Source organism: Hipposideros armiger, unplaced genomic scaffold (genome assembly GCF_001890085.2).
Source record: "Hipposideros armiger isolate ML-2016 unplaced genomic scaffold, ASM189008v1 scaffold_608, whole genome shotgun sequence".
Lineage (NCBI taxonomy): Eukaryota > Metazoa > Chordata > Mammalia > Chiroptera > Hipposideridae > Hipposideros > Hipposideros armiger.
The window spans coordinates 318,866-343,387 of record NW_017731958.1 but is presented as its reverse complement, the minus strand read 5'-3'; positions in this window follow the sequence as shown (position 1 = coordinate 343,387).

Genomic DNA, 24,522 nt, shown 5'->3' with positions numbered 1-24,522 from the left:
CAATTTCCAATTTACAGGACTAAAAAATGCTCCCCCCGCCCGCCACCCCTACTCACTGCCATATTACTAGAGGCTTTTCACAGCAGTTCCTTTTATCCAGAACCTGATACTATCAAGAAAAAATGGCAGGTCACATTAAATGACAAAAAAGCACAATGTGAATAGACAGAACAAGCATCAGTACCAGACATGGCAGGGATGTTGGAATGAAATAGATTCTATTAATTCAGTGGCCCTTTGGTTGTTCTTCTCTGATGTACCTTGTTGACTCTTATTTGCCAGTTAATTGTTTCAATAAGACTGTCAGGTGGGTGTTTCCTGAGAATGTGGGCATTGTGGGTGTTTATTTTTACCTGGTCTGGTCTTGAAAAGCTTTAGCCAAATACTCTATGCTTTTGGGAGAAACAGGTTTTGTCCTTGATGTGTTAATACCGTTAGTAAGATGGAACACTGATAACCGAAGATCATTGTGACCTCAGGGACTTCCTTGGCTGCTTTGGCCTGCCTATTGTAAACAAGAAGGGGATCTATGCTTTACAGGTGCAGTAACCCATCTGTTAAAGCTGGGGGCCCCCAAAGTAATTTAGGGCCAAGTCATTTTTAACCATAAATATTATTTCACTTGGATGTTTAACATAGGTGATTCACTTGTAATCAATTTTTATCTCTCATGTCCATGAAAATGTATTCAGAGAGACAGTGTTTTTATCCTGACCCATGATGAAATCTTGGCAAGCCCAAGACATTTCTTATTCTTCTCCAATAACAATAATCAATGGTTCTAGTTTTTCTAAGTTACAAATACAGTATAAATTCATTAAATCAAAGTCTCACTATGTAACAGTCAATAGTTTTTCCTTCATTAAAGATTATAACTCCTTCTTTTTCTACAGAAAAGTCCAGCTGTTGGTGGTTTCTCCCTTCCTTAGCTAAGACCTATAGTAGATGGACAACTTTGATATGATAAGGGGAAGGTAGTACACTCCATTTTTTATTTTCATTCCCCTTCCTTCCTTCCTTCCTTCCTTCCTTCCTTTCTCTCCCACTTTTAGCTTCAACAACTGCAAACAGGTGGGGACAAAAGGAGAGAGGATAGAGAAATATCTAACTTAGGAGATATCTGGGGGTGTCATAAGTTGACTTCAAGCTCTTTGGGCCTTATAGATGTTACAGGCTGATATTTTTCTTATGGGTGCTTGTGTGTGTGGGTCCTAAAGATAACATCACTGAGGAGTTGTCCAGTTCTCTCTCTCATGGTATGTGCAGTACAATCTACCCCAATTTACTGCTCTTCCTGTAGCCCCTGGCTCTCAGCTAGCCCATTCCACAAAGAAACTATTGATGTTTCCAACCTTTTCGAGGAGGAAAGGTAGGAACTGGGACTTGAAATGGCTCCAGTCTTGTTTTTCTCTTTCTGACGTGGCTTATCATCTTGGGCCTTGCAGTCTTTGGGTATGAAGGCCAGTCCCAACATGGCCACATTTACTCTGCTGCTGCAAACCACTTTAAGACCCAGCGGCATCACCTGTTACTTCAAACTTTAGGGAATTGACATCCTAGAGTCTGGGAGTAGTGCAATGGAAAAGCCCACTTTAGTGGAACTTCCCACATTTAGCACCTCCCACATTTATCCCATCCCTCTTGGAGAAGGGTGGGGATTGCACCGATGAGACTTCAGAAATCCGTTCTTTATACCTTGACCCAGTTTATCTCTGATTTGCTTGAGGAGTCTGAGAATTGTTGTTATTGTCATTTTCTTTGTAAACAATTTTGCATATGGTCATCTGTCTTCTTTCTGTATTTGATGTGTATCCCATTTTTTGTCTCAATTAGAATTGAAGCAGAGACTTGTGTTTTAGAATCCTGTTATATGTGCATTTGTGTGGAGTGTCTCCTCTTAGTATCTCCTTCAGGGACACTAGTATCCCCTTCCAGGGACACTAGTAGGCAAGTGAAAGGGAATTCAGATACAGTATGTGGAGTCATACCATTTCATGATCACTAGCCCTTTTCTGGTTAATTAGAATGCTGTAGCTTAGCTTGCCAAACGCAGCTTCTCATAGATTTTTTGATCATTTACCAGCGCACCATGGAAATAGCTATTTGAAATAACTACTATAAAAAGACAAAAGTCTAGTGGGAAATGTTGAGCTCTCCTATAGGAATAGTTTTCTGTGAATCGAGTCACAAAAGTTACATTTATTTTATAAGGTCTCCAGTAGGTCGGATGATTTAGCAACAAAATGGCAGCAGAGTGCACTGGGTCTGTCCTAATTCATGAGGCTGGAAAAATACTTCCTAACTCATCTTTAATTGGCCTTCTGTACCCACGCATCATAGCTCACATTAAATGTACCGTGTGAATTAAAGTACTGCTGTGCTATCTGGACACTCATGTTAGCGCATCAGACTTTACTAGCTTTGTAGGATTTACAGAGCGAGGATATTTGAGGCGTTAATAACTATGATTATATTTTACACAGTTAATTATTTTTGCCTCTGAAATATGGTGAAATATAGTTCATTTCCTGCAAGGTGTGCAAGTTACTGAGCTATAGGTTGTAGCTCTATCTTTTATCCCTTAAAGGTGAATAACTATCAAAATTTAGATTATAGTTTTATACATTTATGCCTGTTTACCATAATTGCATGCTGGGAATTTGCTTGATAAAGAAGTCTTCTCGTGTATTTAGATTCAGTGATTTTGTTTTCTTTTCTTTTTAAAAATGTAATCTTAATACTTTATGTGGAATGGAATTAGAGTCTGAGGGCTCTAGGGAATTGTTTAAAAAAATATAATGCATATATGGCTTTTATAAAAAGAGACTCTGAGAAGATGGTTGAACCACTAGATGGAAGGGCCCCTAAATGATTATGAGAAGCAGACCCGCACCATACCCCTTCCCCAACATGCTCTTAACCATGACATCTGACATGACATGTGACATGGTAACTATGAGAGAAGCAAGAAAAACTATTAATACGCTAGTGATAGTTTAGGGTTGTTTATTTTAATTTTATTTAACTTAACGAATCTCTGCTTGTTTAAACTTGATTGCCTCTATGAGTATGTTCAGAATGATTAGAAGGGATTTTCTCAGAATTTAGAACATACTATTATAATTTAATTATATTATAACCAATATCACTTATAAGCTATATTTTAAGTTAAAAGACCAGAGTTTTTAAATATGTAGGAATATATGGACAGTGTTGCATTATCCATTGTAATATAGCTCAACTAGTTGGGTACAATTGGAGACATTATGACTATGTGTTACTGAAGTAGTTCTATTCCAGTGAACTGAAAGAGCCGGAAAAACTTGCTCATTAGAAAGTACAGACTTTTAACAGTGGGAAGGATTGCAGTTGTAAATGGGAAAATATGGAATCACCTATGTTAAACATCCACGTGAAATAATATTTATGGTTAAAAATGACTTGGCCCTAAATTACTTTGGGGGCCCCCAGCTTTAACAGATGGGTTAACGCACCTGTAAAGCATAGATCACCTTCTTGTTTACAATAGGCAGGCCAAAGCAGCCAAGGAAGTCCCTGAGGTCACAATGATCTTCGGTTATCAGCGTTCCATCTTACTAATGGTATTAACACATCAAGGAGAAAACCTGTTTCTCCCAAAAGCATAGAGTATTTGGCTAAAGCTTTTCAAGACCAGACCAGGTAAAAATAAACACCCACAATGCCCACATTCTCAGGAAACACCCACCTGACAGTCTTATTGAAACAATTAACTGGCAAATAAGAGTCAACAAGGTACATCAGAGAAGAACAACCAAAGGGCCACTGAACTAATAGAATCTATTTCATTCCAACATCCCTGCCATGTCTGGTACTGATGCTTGTTCTGTCTATTCACATTGTGCTTTTTGTCATTTAATGTGACCTGCCATTTTTTCTTGATAGTATCAGGTATTGGATAAAAGGAACTGCTGTGAAAAGCCTCTAGTAATATGGCAGTGAGTAGGGGTGGGGGGCGGGGGGAGCATTTTTTAGTCCTGTAAATTGGAAATTGATCTCAGGCTCTTAGTGAGCTTGTGCCTCTGCCCCGTGAACTTCCCAAGTGTTCATGTTCATGTTCTCTTCTCCATCAGGAGCTGCTCGTACCCGGATCTTAGGACAGACCAAAGAGGGCCCATAGGCTTAAGCAATTTAATGATGTTCTTGGCTCTGTCCAAAAAAGTATATTTGGGTCAGAAAGAAAGAGTTTAATACTTTCCCCTCTCTCACTCCCACAGTTGGGAAAACCTGCCTACCTCTCTGGTTGTTTTTACCTCTTTCTCTTTCATCCTTTTACTTTCAGCTAGTCATCTCCTCCCTTAGTTAATTCAACTTAAGCCTGCCACTCCTCGCTTTTGTTTTAAGCTTTAGTGGCTCAAATGTTCCACAACTGAAAAATTTGGTTACATAGAATTATTACCTTTCCAATTAAAATGCAAGTTGCTAGGAGAACATAATTTATCAAAATAGAAATTAATGTTCATATAAATTATAAACTCTGTTTGAATTTTATTATTTAGGGGTTTCTAGAAAGATGTTAATTTACATTGGCATTTGGTCCGCATTTTGAACAAATTTACTTATTAAAGTGGAGTTCAAAAGGATTGAGCTGATTTGTGCTGGAGGGAAATTCTCTGTTTAGCAATTTGAATTCTATTTCTAAGATAAATAGTTTCATAGTTCTCTAACACTAGGTGAATAAGCAAAGTGATAGAATTAAACCAACTGAAAGGCTAGATGGTTTCCCCCCCCCTACTATGAAGCTACATTATTCTCTAAATAGCAGGGTACTTTTTACTTTTTTCCCTTAAAATAATGTTTTCAGAAGTCAGAGTAAACTGAATCAACTCAATGTAATTTTGCTGAAGTCATTAGTCCTAGCCCTATATTTATTATTATTCACAGTTTATTATGCATGTTTGATGAAATTGGACAGAAATATATTTATTTCATTTTGGAATAACCTTGAAAACTCAGTATGAGAACACAAACTTTTATTAAAGTAAGCTAGGATTTGTCAAACTAATTTTTAAAAACTTTGAAACATACTGTACTCTAAATTTGTTTCTATTACCATTTATACCTGCTCTTGCTATCAAAACCATTCTACAGTTCATGCTGTTTAGATGTGCAGATAATGAAGTCATTAGATGTGGAAATACATGTCTAAAAAGAAAAAAAGCAGAAAAGTTTTCATTAAAACATTTTTCTCTTGGGGTCCAGTTTTGATGGAGTGTTCTACTGTCTCCAATTTCAGACCAGATAATAAAATACCTCCCATGAATGGAAGACTGCTAGGACTTGTGAACTTACTGGACACTACTCTAGATCCAATGGGCACTCCAAGCAGGGAAATTCATGTGATGCATGTGATATGCCTAATTATGAGAACCAGAATATGCCCAAAGATGGCTTTCCATAAAGTATTTATAGCTCATAGAGTCCAGAGGCAATCTACCATTCAGAGATCATTTTTACTACCAGTTGCCTAATAACAAAGTTGACATTGTATATCAGTTTTCCAGGAAAAACTGAGCTAGAATGTTAATAAAAGGTCAAATTATCATACAGAAGAGAAATGGGTTTTGTTAGCCCTCACCCACAGAGCTTAATCAAAAGTAACCATAATGACAATAAAATAAAACAGTAATTGCAGCAGTTGAGGGAAGTTGCCTCTGTATGAATTGCAAAACTTATCCCTTAATACTCTGACAGTGAGCAACTGCAGAGGTGATCTGAGAGCTCTTGTTGACTGTCATCGAAAGTTAGCATGTGGCCCAATGAGCAGATAATGCAAGTCAGAGACAGAAGAAGATAGATTGAAAGAGGGTGGAATCCAGGACCTTGGACAGAAACTGACTTCTGGCTACACTGAGATGTATTTGTTCATCCTCAATGAAGAGGGATTTACTTTGTGATGAAACAAGACTGCTTCTGTATTGTACACAGTAAAATTAATTGCCTCTGTGCCTAAGTTCATTGTTAGGTATGTAACATCGTTAATAAATATATACATATAAATTGATGCAGCTCTTTTTGAGTATGAGCCCTCACTCAGCCTGGACCTGTCATGTCTTAGCTATGTGACCTTGAGGAAGTTAATCTCTCATGCCTTGGTTTTCTATTTGTAATGTGAAGATAATAAATAGTCATAGGGTGTGTGAAAATTAAATAAGCGAATATGTATAAATAAAACTCTTAATAAAGTACCTAGAATATAGTAAAATCATTAAATGAGTGAAAGTAATCATTAGTAAATAGTTAAGTAAATGTTTATCCATAATGCTGTTTGTTATTTTAAGTTTATTCTCATTTATAATACCCAGAGTTAATGAGCTCGATGAAAAAAACGAGAAATACATAGTAGTCTTTGTCTCCAGTTCCTGATACAGAATGCCTAAAAACTTGTAAATGGGGGTACTAGGAGAATGTTTTGTTCTAGTATTTGATCTCTGACTCCAGCTCCTGACATAGAGTTCCTCAAGCCCCTTGTATTTTTCTCAGTGACAGGGGCATCTGACAGAGTTCCTAAAGCCCTTGAACTTCTTGAATGGTAGGAGCTTCTTTTGTTCTGATGAGGCAACTTTTCATGGGCTCCTGGATGGGGACTGGTTACCAGAAAGATCAAGCCATGATTAAGCTTATCTGGGAAATTCAAACTAGGTAAAAGTGAATGAAGTGAGTCCAAATGACTGCAATGATTTCCTAGGCCAGTGATATGCAAACAGGGCTGCACATTTGAGTCACGTAGATATTTTTACAAATACAGAACGCTAGGCCCACTTCCTACTTAGCCCAAACTGTATATCTGGGAGTGGTTCTCTTGAAGACTGTCAGGCATGAACCTACAGATCTAGTGATTGAGAACTGATAGTCAAAGCCACTAGTTAGCACCTACTATATCACAGGTTCTGTAACTGGAACTTAGGTTTTGACATATAACTATACATTATCATTGAATATACACCATGATTTATTTATTTCATGAACTATTTTCATAATTCAGAGTATAAGTATCAAGGTTACAAATGTCCAGATTTCCCAAACATGTAGATAACTGAATCACTGATTATAGGTAGGTCTCCACGTCCATTTAGAACATTTCTTCATGCATTAAAATAAGCAGGCAAAATGCTATCAATTTTCAATATGTGATGGTGTGGTGTGTGTGTGTGTGTGTGCATGTGCGTGTGCATGCACACATGGATATTTATTGTATCAGAGTTGTCAGCCGGGCTCAATAACTCTTACTCATGCACTGTTTCTGTGCCCAGAGAAGCAGGCTTATACTGTGATTTGGGCAGTGGTGGTCACTGGCTGTACTGAGAATAGGCACTTTCATACACTGGTCAGTGATTTGTGAGGTACCTTTGTATGGCAGGTTCTGGACATGTGACATTGGTTGAGAACCTTCTAGATGTGAGAAAATAAAATGGTTCTTATACAGAATCATTGTAAGAACAATGTAGTTGAAAAGATTTCTATTTATTTTAGAAATGCCACCTAACCTATCTAGAAATTGTGTTCCCTTAATTAGTGTGGAAAATATTTAGTGAAATCAATGTGTCTATTTTTCTCTGGAATTAGGACTGGGAAGTGTAGAGAAGTGTGGCTGGTTGGTGGTGAGAAGTGAACAATGGAGAGAGAAATATTCAAAAGCTTAGTGGAATCAGTTAATGATAGTCCAAGGTAGCAGCATAGGTTTCCTCACTTCACCCACTGACCAGTCAATCCAGAGAGAACCAAGGCCTGAGGGCCTCTGAACCAGCAGTGAAGAAAGACAGCCAGACTATCAACATCGATAGATACTGAGAGGAGAGACAACACTGCTGGCAGTGTCACTAACCAAAGCACCGTGAGAGGCATGGATGTAGAGGGAGATACCGGATGGCCAAACATGAGAGTAGAGTGGCTGTTTCACCCTTTCAGTAAACTCCTATTATTTGGCCAGTCTTTCTTTTTCCTTTCAATTCAAAGGATTAAAAAAACACATGTGGTCTCTCCAATGTAAAGAAAGGTTGAAAAAAAATCATAACGTCTTAGGCTAAGATCATACTTTTTCCACTAACATTAAACCATTATCAGTATCTGTTCATGTGTGGTGAAGGTCAGGGGAGGTGACTGACTTAAAGGGGGCAGAAAAAATATTTTAGGGTGATGGAACTGACTGTATCTTGGTGGTATGTATGGTTAAATAACTGCACAACACTCCCAATTCAATTTATACACATAATTATAATGGGTGAATTTTGTCTAACATAAATTAGCCTTCAATAAAGCTGTAAACAAACCCAGTAAAAATGGGGGGAGGTGCTAAGCAATAGGAAAGTAAAAGTTTGGGTCAGATGTTTTTCTCTCAGTGGAATAGCTAATTATCACCTTAAGTCTTGATGTAGAGGATCCCTTCAAATTATTGGTTGAAAAAATTAGATACTACCTAATAGCCTAAGTATCTTTGTAGAATTAATAATACCACAGGGAATTTGTGAAAGAGTTTGAAATTCATTAGGGGGCACATTGAGAAATTAGCTCTGAGAGTGATCAAGCAATCTGCATGAGGTTACACAAAGACAGAGACAATAAAACAAGAAAACAAAAACAAATTGAAAGTTAAGGTACATTGGGGAAAATGTTCCCCACTGTTCTCTGGTAGATTAGGTAGAATGAAAGCTGTTTACTTTCTTATTAACTGGAGATAAGTAGAGTTTCCCAACTTCAATGTTGCAAAGCCACCTAGAACGTTACATTTGTTACTGAATAGCCATTTCATAGGTTAACCTACATTTCTGTTTCATGATTCCCTCCTCTCTCACTGGTGCTCAAAATTTGTTGTATAGGTACTGAAAGTTTCAGGCCAGCTGATAGGCCCAGTAAGTGCATTTAAAAATAGCAAATGGTCACATCTGACCTTTGGATACTGACAGCTGAGGTGTAGTAGCATTGAAACCATTACCCTTTCAGGGAGGAAAAGTTTACTGAAAGTTGACCTCCTGCTTAAATAAAATAGGGTTATTCTCTCCTTACTAGGTGAATCTTCTGACACTTTGATGCCAAATGTCATTACCCTCTGTCTGGTCTATGGATTGCTAAATTCTCTGTGTGATTTAAAAGCCTGAATCTGTCATGAAATATTTACAACGTTTTTGTGCGTTGATGGTTTTGAATTTTACTTGTAACCATGTTATTAATGTAATGGCCTGTATAGAAGATGCCACAATGTATTGTATTTATCTTGTACAAGTACAATTACAGTTGGCCCTTGAACAGCATGGGGTTGAACTGCATGGACCCACTGATGTGCAGATTTTGTTCAATAAATATATTGGATAATTTTTTGGAAATTTGCAACAATTTGAGAAAACGTCAAACTAACCTTACAATTTTCTTAATGACATTTTCTTTTCTCTAGCTTACTTTATTGTAAGGACACAGTATATAATACATATAAAAAATTAGCTACAAATTATGTGTTAATTGACGGTTTATGTTATCAGTAAGTCCTCTGGCCAACAGTAATTAATCAACTGTTTGGGGAGCCAAAATTTTCTTTTTTTAAAGTGGTGAAAGAGCAGTTTATTAGAAGAGATAGTCCACTTCAAAGAAATAGAAGTGGGCCGAGCAATAGAGAATGGCTCAAGGGCCATTATTAGAAGAGAAAGTACACTCCACAGAGTTTGGAGCGGGCTGAGCAAAGGAAGGAGCTCAAAAAGCCAAGGGAGACAAAACTTATATGCAGATTTTTGACTGTGTGGGTGGTCTGTGCCCCTAACCTTATCGTTGTTCAAGGGTCAACTCTATTCCGATACAAGGATGTGTTTTGGATCTTTTCATGAAACTTGGGTAACATCCAGGGAAAAGTCAAATATTTGGGGTAACCATGTGAGCATCATCTTTTGTAAACTTTAAGAGGATGTTTCAATACAAAGAAATGTTTTTAAGTCAGTTAAACTAATATTTTTAATAAAGTTTTTAAACTAAAGTTTAAAAGCAGAACTGAGTCATATTCTGAGAAATATATACAAATAATAAAGTTAATATTTATTGAGTACTAACAATCAGGCAGTGTGCTAAGTGCATATACATTGATGAAATAGTACTTTCTAATCCAAAGGAATTTTCCTCCATTCTTATTTTTTAGGTGTCGTGAATACACACACACACACACACACACACACACACACACACACACACACACACACCAGGGGTGCTAAAAAAATACATATCACTTGTATTTACCTTTTGTTATTGGTGTTTATTTAGTACTACAATTTTAAAACAGTTTTTTCCTTTCTAAAAATATGTACACATTTTTTGGTTATATACATATTGCTGTGGAGTAATTGGTTTTGTTCCCCACCCTCAAAAAATTCATATGTTGAAGACTTAATACTAATGTAGTGGTATTTAGAAGTGGGGTCTTTGGCAAGTACTAAGGTTAGATTAGGTCATGAAGGTGGGGTCCTCATGATGGGATTAAATCTGTCAGCACCTGATCCTAGACTTCTTCTGGATCTGTGAGAAATAAATATTTGTTGTTTAAGCTTCCCAGGCTGTTTTATTTTGTTACAACATCCTATGCTGACTAAGACAGTATATGTATATATTTGATAGCTGCTTTTGTTGAGTACTTACTGTGTGCTCAGGCACTAATATAAGTGTTTTACATGTGTCAACATATTTTATGTTCACCACAAATGGATAGAATAGGTGCTATTATTATTTAATGTTAATGAGAAAGAAACCAGAGGCATAGAGAATTTAATTATTTCTCTAATTCACCATTCTGGTTGAACTCAGACAGGCTACTCCAGAGCTTAAGTTCTTTACCACTAGCATCACCTCCCATATTTGGTAAGAAAAACAAAATCTAACAGTTATATCATGAAAGGAAAATGTAAATGTAATGATATTGGTTTTTTGGTTTATTCAGTCAAAATATGTTTTGAATTTTCTTTGTGAGACCTTCTTTGACACATGGGTTATTTGGAAGTCTAGTGCTGAATTTTAAAATATTCAGTGATTTTCCATATTTCTTCCTATTGTTGATTTCTAATTTAATTCTGTTGTAGTTGGAGAACACGCTTTGTTTAATGTCAACCCTTTTAAATCGATTGAGACTTGCTTGATGACCTAACATATGTTATATCCTAAAGAATAATCTGTGTGTACTTTATACAATGTGTACTTTATACATTCTGCAGCTAGGATGAAGAGAGCTCATAGTGTTCAAGTTTTTTATGTATTCATAATGTTCTCACTACTTGTCTTATTAATTATTGAGAGTGGGGTATTGAAGTCTCAAACTAAAATTGTTGAATTATTTTATTTAGTTTTTGCTGTATTTAAGCCTTTTAATAGATGAATATACTCTTATGGTTATATTTTCCTGATGTATGGACCCTTATATCATTATGAAATGCTCTCTTTTTCTCTAATAATACTTTTTTTGCTGTAAATTCTATTTTGTTTTACATTGCTCTAGCCACTTCATGGTTCTTATTTTTACAGTTTGCATAGTATATATTTTTCCTTCCTTTTGCTTTCAACTTGTGTCTTGAATGTAAAGTATTTCTCTGATCAGCAGTATGAAATTGGATATTGCTTTTGTAATCCTGTCTGAATATTTATGCTTTGTCTTCGTGATGTTTAGACTACTTACATTTAATGTTATTATTGATATGTCTAGATTTGCACTTGTCACTTGTCATTTTGCTATTTTTTTTCTTTTTCTTTTGTATTACTGTGCTCATTCTTGACTGTTGTTTTTTCATGTTAAATAAACACTTGTTGTAGTGTACCACTTTAATTATTTGTTTTCTTTTAACTGCATGTTTTTTAGTGGTTGTTCTGTGGAATACAGTAATGCATCTTAATTTATCACAATTTACTTTAGATTGATACTAATTTAATTCCAGTAAAACATAGAAACTTTTCTCTAATATAAATCCTCCTTTTGTCACATTTCTTTGTGCTACCCTTGTCATCTTCAGTACAGCAACATTTGTTATAAAACTGGCATTATAGTGTTATAATTATTGCTTTGTACAATCTTATGTTTTTTTTCTTGAAGTTAAGTGAAGAAATGAAAAAAATATATAGTCTTTTAAAGTAGTCCACATATTTACCATTTCTGGTGCTCTTCACTCACTCCTGTGGATTTCTATCATGTTTACCTCCAGGAGTCATTCTCTTTCAGTTACTGAAGTTTCCACCCTCTGACGGTGAGTCTGTATACAGGTAGAACACGTTAACGCTTTAGGGTGTTTTTAGATCTGACTTTCTGCTCAGTCATTTCAAGTCTCTGTGTGATGCTTACAGCCTCAGGTAGACTAGGAGTGTGTGAGTAGCTTGACGCCTCTCAGACAGCTGTGCGTGCGCAGAGCTTCTCCTAGGAAAGCTTGGCCCAGTGACTGTCACAAGCAGAGCCAAAACACACTAACCAAACTTGGGCAGGGGTGGATGAGAGCACCCCCAAATCAGAATGCTACAGCTTTTCATTGTGGGTACATACATTTCAGCAGTTTTTCAAGCATAAATGCTTCTCAGATTGTTGTATTCCTTTGGTTGGGTTTTAAAGCTCAGGTTTTCCTCCCTCCTCCTCCTCCTTCTTGGTCAATTTTGTCCAGGTTTAGTGCTTTGTAGAGAATGAAATTTCTATTTTCTTCACTTGGCTGTAGCCAGAATTCTCACTGAGGGTGCTATTTTTTGAGGGATAGGGGAATAGCGCCTAGCAAAAGAAATCACCCAAATTAGAATGTAGTTCATCCTGACTTGTTTGGCTCTAGCATTTCAATGAAATGCAGCTAAATTTGAGTGATGTCAAATTATTAACATAGGAGCCAGAGCTTAACAAAGGGAAACACTGATTATCTGTGAGGAAGATAAAGAAACTAGCTAGGCAAGGTTAAGAAAGAGGCATCAGATTAAAAACCATGTGTATCCCTCAAGTCTAGTGTCTATAGGATTCAAGAAAGTATGTGGTGATTTCAGGGAACATTAATAGCGAGAAAATAGGACTCTTTGTTAAAATGAAAGAAATTAGTAATCACTAATTAATCACTGCCAGACTTCCTGGATTTGTATCATGATTTAACTTGTATGATAACACATAAGAAGTATTGCTCTTAATAATGAACTGCTGCCTTGCCTTTTTAGAAGATCTAAATCTGTGAAGTGATCTTATTCTAGTTTAGTTTTATCTACCTCTTAGGGCTATTTTTAAGATTAATGCTTATTTTTGCAATTTAGTGTTTCATTAAGCCTCTTGGAAGAATGTGCAGCTCTATTGATAATATACTAAATGGGTAATACATTGTAGGAAAATTTCTGAAGCCTTAACCCTAAAAGTAAAACAAAATGTATTTGGTTTTTGAGAGGTAAAATGAAATGAGGGAGTATCTAGGGATTAATAGATTTGAGCCTATTTTTAAAGGGGATGATATTTTCTATCGACTTTGAAATTTCACTTAATAGTAGAGGTAGACTGCAGTAGTAGAGGCTAGATGATATGCAACTGAAGAGAGAAGTTAGAATGCCTCAAGAACAGTCCCAGCAACAATGGCACATAAGCCAGGGTAGTTGAGCATTTCAAAAAGGAAGTGAAATGTCAAATACTAAGAAGGGGAGAAAAGGCCTTCAGAAAGTATGTAATAAATCTCTATTTTTTAAAAATCTGGCTTCACAGTACCAACATGTGAGAGGATGTGTCCTAATGCCAGCTTTATAAGCTGAATCTAATTTTGAATATTTTTCAAATAAAAGTCTATTTTTCAAATTAAAGGCTGGAATCAGAAGATGATATGTGTGGACATTTTGATTTGTCACTGGGGATAAAAAAAGTTCAGAGAGTCTTATTATGGTACCATGTGATCCTTTGTTGGGTCTAAGAGCTTATTTAGCCTTTCACAGTGATTGGGTTCTTGGAAGAATATGGTTTGTGATGACTATTTTTAGTTTTTACATGTCCTTGTATTAGTTACCTACTACTATATAACAAATCACCACAAATTAGTGACTCAAAACAACACCCATGTAAAAACTTGGAAATTACAAGAAAAAGCTGGACAAACAAAATAAACAATTTTTTTGAACCTGTCAGAGAACTGAATTTGTACAGTAAACTGGCAGTCAGAAATTTGGAGTGACAAGTGAATCCAAAAGGTCATAGCCAATATCAGCTTAGGTGGAACAGAAGATGCTGAAGTTATAAACTCTTAGGAAGACTTAGGTGGTGATTTTGATGAATTACTAGAGGGTGAGTGGGAACTAGCACTAGAGTGATAAACTTCTGATTTTAGGGAGGTCTTCAGACTTTCATGGGCTTTACTTCCAGGAAGCCTACCAAATTTTCATGGTGAAGATCTGCGTAAGGTCCCCTTGTGGCTCTGCCAGGGGGAGAGGAAGAGTGATCCTTGTGAAATACAACCAGAGCCTTCTCCATGGTAGAGGTTGAGTTTCCCATATGTCCCAGTGCTGTGGATAAAGGGCATTTATCTCAGCCAGCACTTTACTCTTCCTGTCTTGCCTAAGGGAGGAGAAACTGTACATAAAGAAATACTTTGGAAGATCACTGACCAGAGACAATGACCCATGAAAAAACTGAGGTCTGAATGGAAGATTCTAGAATGCCCCTCACACCAATGCCTTACCATAACTGCACCAACAGGGCTTCAGTATACTAATAATAGATTATATCTGAATGAGCCAGGACACACACAGACTGTTTCTGAGGAGTGGTACTCAGGGAACCCCAAAGACAGGAGATAAACAAAAACACTAGGGAACTTGAAATTGCTAGTATCTACAGCTAATCAAAATTAAACAAATCCCAATTATTATCCAGATTAACATAAATCCTTCCATTAGAGGTAGGATTTATCTCTGTTCCTATTATCTAATATAACATGTCTGGCTTTCGACCAAACGTCTGAAGGCACCCTGAAAGGCAAGAAAAAATAAGGAAAAGACAAAGCAAGTCTCAAAAAATCAGACTTAGATATGACACAGATGTTGGAATTAACAGACAGAAAAAATTTAAAACTAAAATTACATTAAAAGAGTTAATGGAAAAAATAGACAAAATGCAAGAACAGATAATATAATAAGAGAAATAGAAATTTTTAAGAGGATCAGAAATGAAGAATCAGTTCATTAGAAGACTTGATACAGCTGAGATAAGAATTAGTGACTTAATGATGAGTCTAAAAAAGCTTACCAAACTGAAGCATAAAGAGAAAAATAAATGAAAAAGGAAAATAGAATACACATGCCAGACCTCTGGAAAAATTACAAAAAGGTGTAATATATGCATAATTAGTATACCATATGGAGAAGAGAGAATACAGCAGAAGAAATATTTGAAGTAATATTATTCAAGAACTTTCCAAAATTAATGGCAGAAATAAGCCCACTAATCTAGGATGTGTAGAGAACAGCAAGAAGAATGAATACCAACACAACAAAACAAAATTACACCTAGGCATATCATATTCAAACTGCAGAAAACCAAAGACAGAAGATCTTGAAAGTGGTCAGAAGAAAATAGCACCTTATCTATAGAGGAATAAAAATTGATAATTACGTTGGACTGCTCTTCAGAAGCCACACAAGTAAGAGGAGAGGAGCATGAAATATTTAAAGTGATGAAAGAAAAAATATTAGCTGCCTAGAAATCTATATTCACTGAAATCCTTCAAAACGGAAGTATTAAGACTTTCTCTGACAAACAAATCTCAGGGACTTCATTTCTAGCAGACCTGCCCTGCAAGAGATGTTAACACAAGTTTCTGAGGGAGAAAGAAAATGATATATCAAAAATGTGAATCTCTAAACAAGCATCAGAGAAGATATAAATGAAGATAAAATAATTTGTTTTTTAATTCTTAATTGATCAACAAGATAACTGCTTATTTAAAGTAATAATAGTAACCGTGTATTAGGTGATTGGTGCATATAAGTGAAATGAATGACAGCAGTGTCATAAGGGATGGGAGGGAGAAAATGGAACACTTTATATTTAAGGTACCTGCACTCTGCACTACACACGGGAAGGACCGCATTATTTGAAAGTGGACTTCTATTAGTTAAAAAGTGTATATTGTCAATGCTAGGGTAACCACTAAAATAATTTTTAAAGAAGTATAATTGATAAGCTAAGAGATGCTATCCTCAGTTCCTTAACAATGGCCTCTCCATAGGGCAACTTGCTTTACCAATACCCGCAAGGGAGGGAGACTGCGAGAATGGTAGAAATTATAGGTTCGTGTAACATAATCACAGAAGTGACATCCCATCATCTTAGTTTTATCATATTCATTAGGATTAAGTCACAGGCTCTATCCACTCTCAAAGGGAAGGGATTACCCAAAGGTGTGAATACCAGATGTGGCTCTTTGGGGGCCATCTTGGTGTCTCTCTGCCACAGTCATTGTTTTCATATTTGAAGAGCTTACTCTATGGAAAAAGTTACTAATTATGGTGTGACATACCATCTTAAGGTGAGAAGGCAGTGCCTGATGTATATTAACATTTTAAACTAGTTTTACTCTTTTCAAATCCCCTTTCCCATCTTTATTTTCCTCCACTTCACAGATTCGGTGCCTTTCTTTATCAGAGAAGACAGATATCACCATCCTTGAACTATCTGCGATTTCCCCATTACTAGAAATACCAGTCTCTGTCTTTATTTTATCTGTCATTGCTCTGGCTTAGATGGAAAGGAACATCTCTTTCCTTTGCAAGTGACATGCCCATCATCATGTGCCACTTTTCTTTCTATTGCCAAGCTCTTCAGTCATTGGCCTACTAACATGATCATATTTCCATACATAAAAATTTCTCTACCCTCCAGATATTCTATTTTTCACTTTCATTTAGTTTTAGAAAGCCTTGACCAGTATTCCAGTCATTGATTTTATTTTCACCCTTCCTGTCCACTCCCCAACCTATAATAGTACCATATAGCTTCTGCTCCTAATATTCTGAGGAATCCTTTCTTTGCAACATTATTTCTTATTTGCCAGATCCAGTAATTTATCAAATCTTAAACTAATCCACTATACTTTTCTTTTATTATGTTTTTTGCCTGGACTATTGTAATATTCTTTTGTCTGGTTTCCCATTTCCCATTCATCCTCATTCCAATCTATCCTATACACTGAAGCTCGATAAATCATATACAGATCTAATTATGTCACATATTTTAAGTTCAATGTTAGAAATCTTAAAACCCAGGTTTTAATACCACTACACAAATTGTTAAATGTAATTATTTTTAAAATGATAACCAAAATCACTCCATAATTGTAGGTGTAGTATTGTTTATCCTTTGGCGCCCATTGGCCATTTGGATACTCTAAAATAAATACAAATTGTCATTAGTACATTCTCAACCTTTTTACTTTTGTGACTGAAATTAACTGGCTATGTGACTTCAAATAACTCTTTACTTTTCTGCTCCTCACCTAGCCCTTAACTATAAAACAAAGCAATTGCTTTATTTGATCTTAAAGGGTCTTTGCCAGTCTTAACAGGTACATTTTTATGAATGAACTACATTTTTATGACTGAAACTGCTTTTTTATTGCATCTGATCCAAATCAATTATGCCTCTATATGGTAAAATCTCAACTATAGGGCCAGCTGAGTGGCTCAGTTGGTTAAGAGCACGAGCTCTGAGCAACAGGGTCACTGGTTCGATTCCCACATGGGCCAGTGAGCTGCGCTGGAGCTGAGCTGCCTCTGAGATGCCAACAGGTGGTTGGATGCCTCAGTGGCTAGAGTGTGCGCTCTTAGAAACAAGGTTTCCGGTTCGACTCCTGCATGGGATGGTGGGCTACGCCACCCACAGCTAAGATTGAAGGACAGCAACTTGGCTGTTCCCCTTCCCTGATTCCCCAACACTGTTCCCCTTCCCCAATTCTCCAATAAAATCTTAAAAACAAAACAAACAAAAAAACCCTCAACTATAGAAGTACATAAATTATAAGCCAGTTTTATCAGATAGGCCTAGTGCTGTATTTGACTGAGTTGTACCATTTTTTTCCCCTCCAAATTAGCTATAATGCTGTTTTTTCTCAAATAAATACATTTGATATTAAAAAACCCAGTCTTAAATACAGGGCATCCTCCCACTCTTTTGACTAATGTCGAGAGTTTTAAGTAGCTGTGCAGACATGCTCGTCTGTCAGTTTGAACAGAATCTGAGTAATCCACCTGACACTAATTCATTTAAGTCCTCTTCTTATGAGCAATAGAGAGGAAAGCTGTCAGAAAGTTCCTATCAGAGCTGAAATTCAGCTGCCAAGGTTTATTTTTCATACCGTCAGATGTAGAGAGAGGCTTATTTTTAGTGTGCCAAATATACTTTCATCATTCTTGACTTTACAAGCATAGAATGGTGTTTATTTTAATGAAAGTGAAGTACATTCTTGTGGTCTACAAAGTGTCAGTGTATATATAGTATGCTTAGAATTGGGAGCATTTGGAACTTCAATATTAACCAATCTTTGATATTTTCCTTTGTAGATAATAGAATTTAATTTTTAGATAGCCAGTGTGAAAACAGTTCCCTCAAAAAAGAACAATGTGTTCTTAGCCTTGTGACAGCAAAGCAGAATTCTTCAGCCCACTTTATAGCATGTTGATCACCTACTTACTTAAGTTATTTTTACTGAGTTAATGAAATGTTTCTGGTGGTTTAGATCTCATACTTTTTAGTATCAAAAATACATGGTGCTTCATCTAGTCTTTTTGTATTTAAAATTACTGACCTTGAGCCAAGTGCCACAAAGATTCTGTGCTTGTTCTTCCTGCAGTCATCTTGTGTGATGACACTGGGCAACCCAGTGTTCTGAGAAACTGTAGGAAGAGAATATATGGAAAAGCAATTGGTGTTGCAGATAACCAGTAAGTTATTAGTTCATTCATTCATTGAATAGCTTTTTATGGAGTATCCCAAAGCTAACACTGACTGATATTTAAAAAGGGACCACTTCCTCAACATACTTTATAGTCATCTGCTGGAACGCTGGTGTAAAAAATACACAGATCTGTGATAACCAAAATATGAATGTTCCTCCTACAATTGTGCACAATTCATGCAACACTGAAGGTGACCAGGGACAATCATGCCCTTGGCCTCATGGAGAGAGACACTAAAATGAAGATATATCAAGATATATTTAAATGGTCTGATAAATGTTTGGGGTAGAGGGAAAAAACACCTGAAAAAGAATAATAATTGAGTAAGAACTAAGTTACCAGGGGATATTGATATTGAGATCTCAAAGATGAGAAGAAACTGGCCAGGTAAAAAGTGTGGGAAAGAGCAAAGTAAACCATATGTACACAGGCTGTGATGCATGAAAGAAGCAGCTACATGCGAGGAACTGAAAGTAAGACTGGCTAGATAGAGTACAGGAAATGGGAGAGAGCAGAATAATTGGAAACAGCTACATGTCTAACAATGAGAAATGGTTTAATAAATTATGGTCCATCTGTACAAAAGAACAAAATGTCGCCATTGGTGGACATGTTTCTGAAGGATATTTTATGGTGTGTGAAATTGTTCATCGTAAGTTAAAAGCAGGATATAAAACCACAATGTGTGTATGGTATGTGATATACAACTTCCCAATTTCATTGTGCTGAAATTAAAAAATAGGCTATATAAAGATATTTAGAGCAATTATCTCTAGTGGTGAGATTAGTAGTGGTTTAAATTTTTAGTTTTGTCTGTATATTTTTAAGTCTCGAGCTATTCTAACATATGGGCAAGAAACACATAAAAATTGTTTGATGCATTTTTTTGTCATAGCAAACAAATTTTTAGAGTAAAACTAATTATCTCTCAATTAGAGAATAGATTAATACAATGTTTTGGTGGTGTAGGAGAACACTGCATCAGTTAAAAAAACAAACTAGAACATTCATCAGCATACATAAATATCAAAACATAATATTGAAGGAAACAAAAGTTGCAAAAATGTAGCTGATGTGATAGTTTATATAAATTTTAAAACTAGTTTCTGTATTATTTATAGTTTATAATATATGCTAATGATACTCCCCAGTTTCAGAAAAATAAAAAATGATTACTTCAGGGAAGGGAGGGAAGAGAAATGGATAAGGGAGTAGCTTTTGCTACATTTGTAATTTTTAGTTTGTAAATAGGCTTATATGAAACAAATATGACAAAATTTAATTTTGTCCCCTTTAGACTATATCATATGTTAAACTATTAACAAAAAGTACATTAAAAACCTTATATTAAAAATGTTAAGACATAACCACATATGGATATTATTATGTACTTAAGGAAATAACAAGGGAAGACATGTAATGGAGCATCTGAAGTAAAGTTAATTTAAAAGTTTTATTGTAAAAAGAAAATATACATATTGAAGAGAGCATAAAATACAAATACACAGTTTAATAGCTAGTTGTTAAGTAAATGCTTACATAATTACCACTCAGGTCAAGAAATAGACTATTACAGCAGAACAAAAATGGGCTAGTTCTTCTTCTATCTTTAATATTTTATTAATGAAATTACACGATCTGTATTCTTTCACTTGCTGCTGCTTTTGCTCAGTATTGTGTTTGTAAGATTACCCATGATCTTGCATTTAGGTATCATTATTTCATTTTTATTGTTATGTGGTATTTACCCATTCACCTGTTAATGGAAATTTGGGTTGTTTCCATTTTTTATTATATGAGGAATGCTACTCAGCACATTTACATAGTATATAAATATCGTAAGTGCTCACATGTGCAAGTTTCTCTAAGGCAAATGCTTCGGAGTGAAATTAAAGGCTACTAGAGAACGCTTATCTTTACTTCTACTATTATACTAAATAAACTGTTTTCCAAGCTGGTAATACGAGTTTGCACTCCTACCAGCAGCTTATCAGAGTCCCAGTTGCTCTACATCTTTCCCAATATTTGTTGTCATATTTAAATTTTTTCACCAATTGAATGAGCTTCTAGTAGTATCGGGGAGGGGAACAGACAAGTTGCTGTCCTTTTGTTCTTCAGTCTAGTTGTGGAGGACGTTGCTTCACTGGCCCAAGTTGGCACCATCATTGCGCTCTTCCCGGGCGAGACAGATCAGTCGCCAGCTTCTGGACGGCCGCTTATGCTGGCTGCTGGCTACACACGGTAGCCCATGGCAACCCACTGCAGCAGGGGCTGCAGCCTACACTGTCGCCGGCAACTCACAGTAGCCCAGCTCCAGGTCAAGCCTTTGTTCACCATCTTAGCTGTAGAGGGCAGTGTCACTGGCCCTCATGTGGGATCCGAACCGGGGCCCTGCTGCTCAGAGCTGGAGTCCCAAGCCAGCTCTTAACCAATGTGTCACTCGGCTGGCCCATTAAACTTTTTTTATGGTTCATAACCTTTGTGTCTTGTCTAGAAATCCTTTCCTACACTGACGTTATGAAGATACTCTACTGTATTATCTTCTTAATACTTTGTAGTTTTGACCTACTTATTTGGTTCTATCTTTGGTCCATCTGGGGTTGATTTATTTCAAATTTAAATTTTTCTTCTCCTATTTCTTATTTACCTCAGAGTTTGATGAAAAAAAAAACTACAATTTTTCAGAAATGATCTTTGAGGAAATGTTAAAGATAATCTTAGGAGTGGGAATTTAATATGGGATAGACCAGAAAGCTAGATTTACAATGAAATATAAATTCAAGTCTTTTTCATTTGATATTAATTGTGTTGACCTACATAGTTCAGAGAGAAATAAATGACTAAATCCAAGACAATTTTGAAATCAATAAGAAAAGTGTCTGATTGAGTTTATTAGGGATTTAGGCATGTTTTAATGATTAACTAATATTTAACCAAAACCTTGGGCTGCAAATAAAAGCATTCTAATAAAGATTAGGCAGATAAGGAAGTGTAGAATCTGGGCAAGAAAAATGTGTACACACAGAGAGTTTAGTGAATTTTTGTATTTTCCTTGTTGATAAATAAGAACAGAAATATGTTCAATTATACAAGGTTGATAAATTTAAAATATTTATAGTTACCTTTGAAAGTATGTATATATTCTGTAAGTTAGATGTGGAGCTGAATTTTATATGACTGTGCTTAGTGTCTGGAATTTAAATCAGGTAAACTTGTAAATATTATAAAAATTTAATTCAGGAATTTATTTCACTTTCTTCTCCTGAATGTTTATGTCTTTCCTCCACTTTATACTGTCACTGAATTATTTGTCTGTAGGACTGATGTAAATTACAGACTAAACATTCTTACGCCACTGAAAGGACAAATGCTGTATAAAAGTTTAGATTTTCAAGGGTTTGTTTTCAATAGAATTCTGACTATATTCAAAATAAGAAGAAAGTAATAGGTGAACTGCCAGCAATTCAATTGGGTAGACCATTCCAGTTTCTACAGTAAACTGGAAAGCAGAAGTTATCAATGTGGATTATTTAAAGTAAAATGATACATCTGAGCTTTGCTTTATTTGAATATAAAAAACTGTGAGCACAGATGAAGAATGGTAACAAGTTAATACTTTTGAGTTGGGGGGGGGTGGGCATGTGGACATTTATTGTACTCTTTTTTTTCTGTGTTTGAAATTCCCACAGCAAAATGTTAAAAAATAAAGCTATATTTAAGGAAGTTATGTGTTAAGGGATAAAAAATAAAGGCTAAGTTAGTATGTATTTCTTCTGAGTGAGAAAACTACTCTGTAAATAAATACTTATTCATCTCTGCATCCATCTCTATTAGTCTATTTTCACATTCAAGTTGGTGAGCAGATCACTGGAGAATATGTGTTTAAGTCAAGGTCACAAAAACATAGAATTGTGCAACTTGAAGAAAACTTGAGGCTCATTTACCTTAAGCTACTTTTTATAAATGATTCCCCTGAGTCCTCAAGAGATTAGGCAGTTTACCTGAGATCACACAAAGTTTTTAGTGACAGAGAAATCTTTTACTGACAAAGAAATCTAAACAAGACTGTCTAGTTTTCTCATGTTGTATGTGATGGGCCATGTAGACAGACTTGATTTAACAAAATGATTTGCTGGGTTCCATTTACTGCAGTTGTGAAGGCTGCCATGTGAGTGATAATGGAATTGTGCTTCCCTGTATTCTCTTATAAAAACACATTTTCTAGCCGCAGTAGCCTGAATCCACTGTTTTTCAATTCTGCTACCTTCAGGTCCACAGATATGGGAGTGGCAAGAAGGCATGCCTTACAAACCTAAGTGACTCTGGCAGATTCACCTCAGGGATTTTGTCAGGAAAGGCAGTTTCTGTGGGATAAAAAGTATTTTGACATGGAAATATCTTAATAACTCTGTGATGTCAGGTTTTCTTAGGGGAATTTTCTCTATCATGATAAATTACAGTTTTGCATTTTTGAGGTCTGAAAATCTTCAGATTTTAAGGCAGCACTTAGGCTGTGACTAGAAAAACAACATTGTTCTGCCTTAGTTATAACTATATGAAAAGTACTAAAAACTTTTACAGTTCCTGTCATAAGATAATGTGCGGAATGTAGACATAAAATAAGGAAAGCTGTGTATTTTAATGGCTACCTGAGGCCCTGATTTCTACCAGTTACTAGCTATGTGATCTGGGACAAATTACTAAACCTCTCTGCCTCTTTCCTTATCAGGTAAATGAAGCGAATAACTGAACTTACTTCACAGGGATTGGGTGAAGGTTAATGACATATCATGTAAAGTTCTTAGGCCAGTACCTGACAAACTATGTGTTCAATACTAGTTAGTATTAGTATTGTTTGATTGAACTAGTTAATTTATAGTAGAAAATTGATTAGCTAGTCACTATTAGCTAAGTGAACTAGAACACTAATTTTCTTTTTTTTCAGCTTTAATGACGTATACTTGACAAATACAATTGTGAGATATTTAAAGTGTACATCATGATGATTTTATGTGTGTGTGTGCGTGTGTGTGTGTGTGTGTGTGTGAATTGAGAACAGATTTCTAACATCTAATTAATTAATACTTCTGTCACCTCACATATTAATATTGTTTTTGTTGAGAATATTTAAGTTCTAGTCTATCAGCAAATTTCAATTATACAATACAGTGTTATCAACTACAGTCACTATGCTATACATTAAGTCATCAGACCTTATTTATCTTATAGCTGAATGTTGTACCATTTACCAACCTCTCCCTGGCCCTCCCATCCCCACCCCATCCCCTGGTAACCAAACCACCAATCTACTTTCTGTTTCTATAAGTTTGATTTTTCTCTCCCAGATTCCATATATAAGTGATAATGCAGTATTTGTCTTTTCTGTCTGCTCATTTTATTTTGCATATACCCTCAAATTCCACCTGTGTTGTTGCAAATGGCAGGATTTTCTTCTTTCTCATGGCTGAATAATATTCCAGTGTGTGTGTGTGTGTGTGTGTGTGTGTGTGTGTGTGTGTGTGTGTGTGTCTATTATATATATCATATATATAATAGACACACACAAAAGCATGTGCATGCATG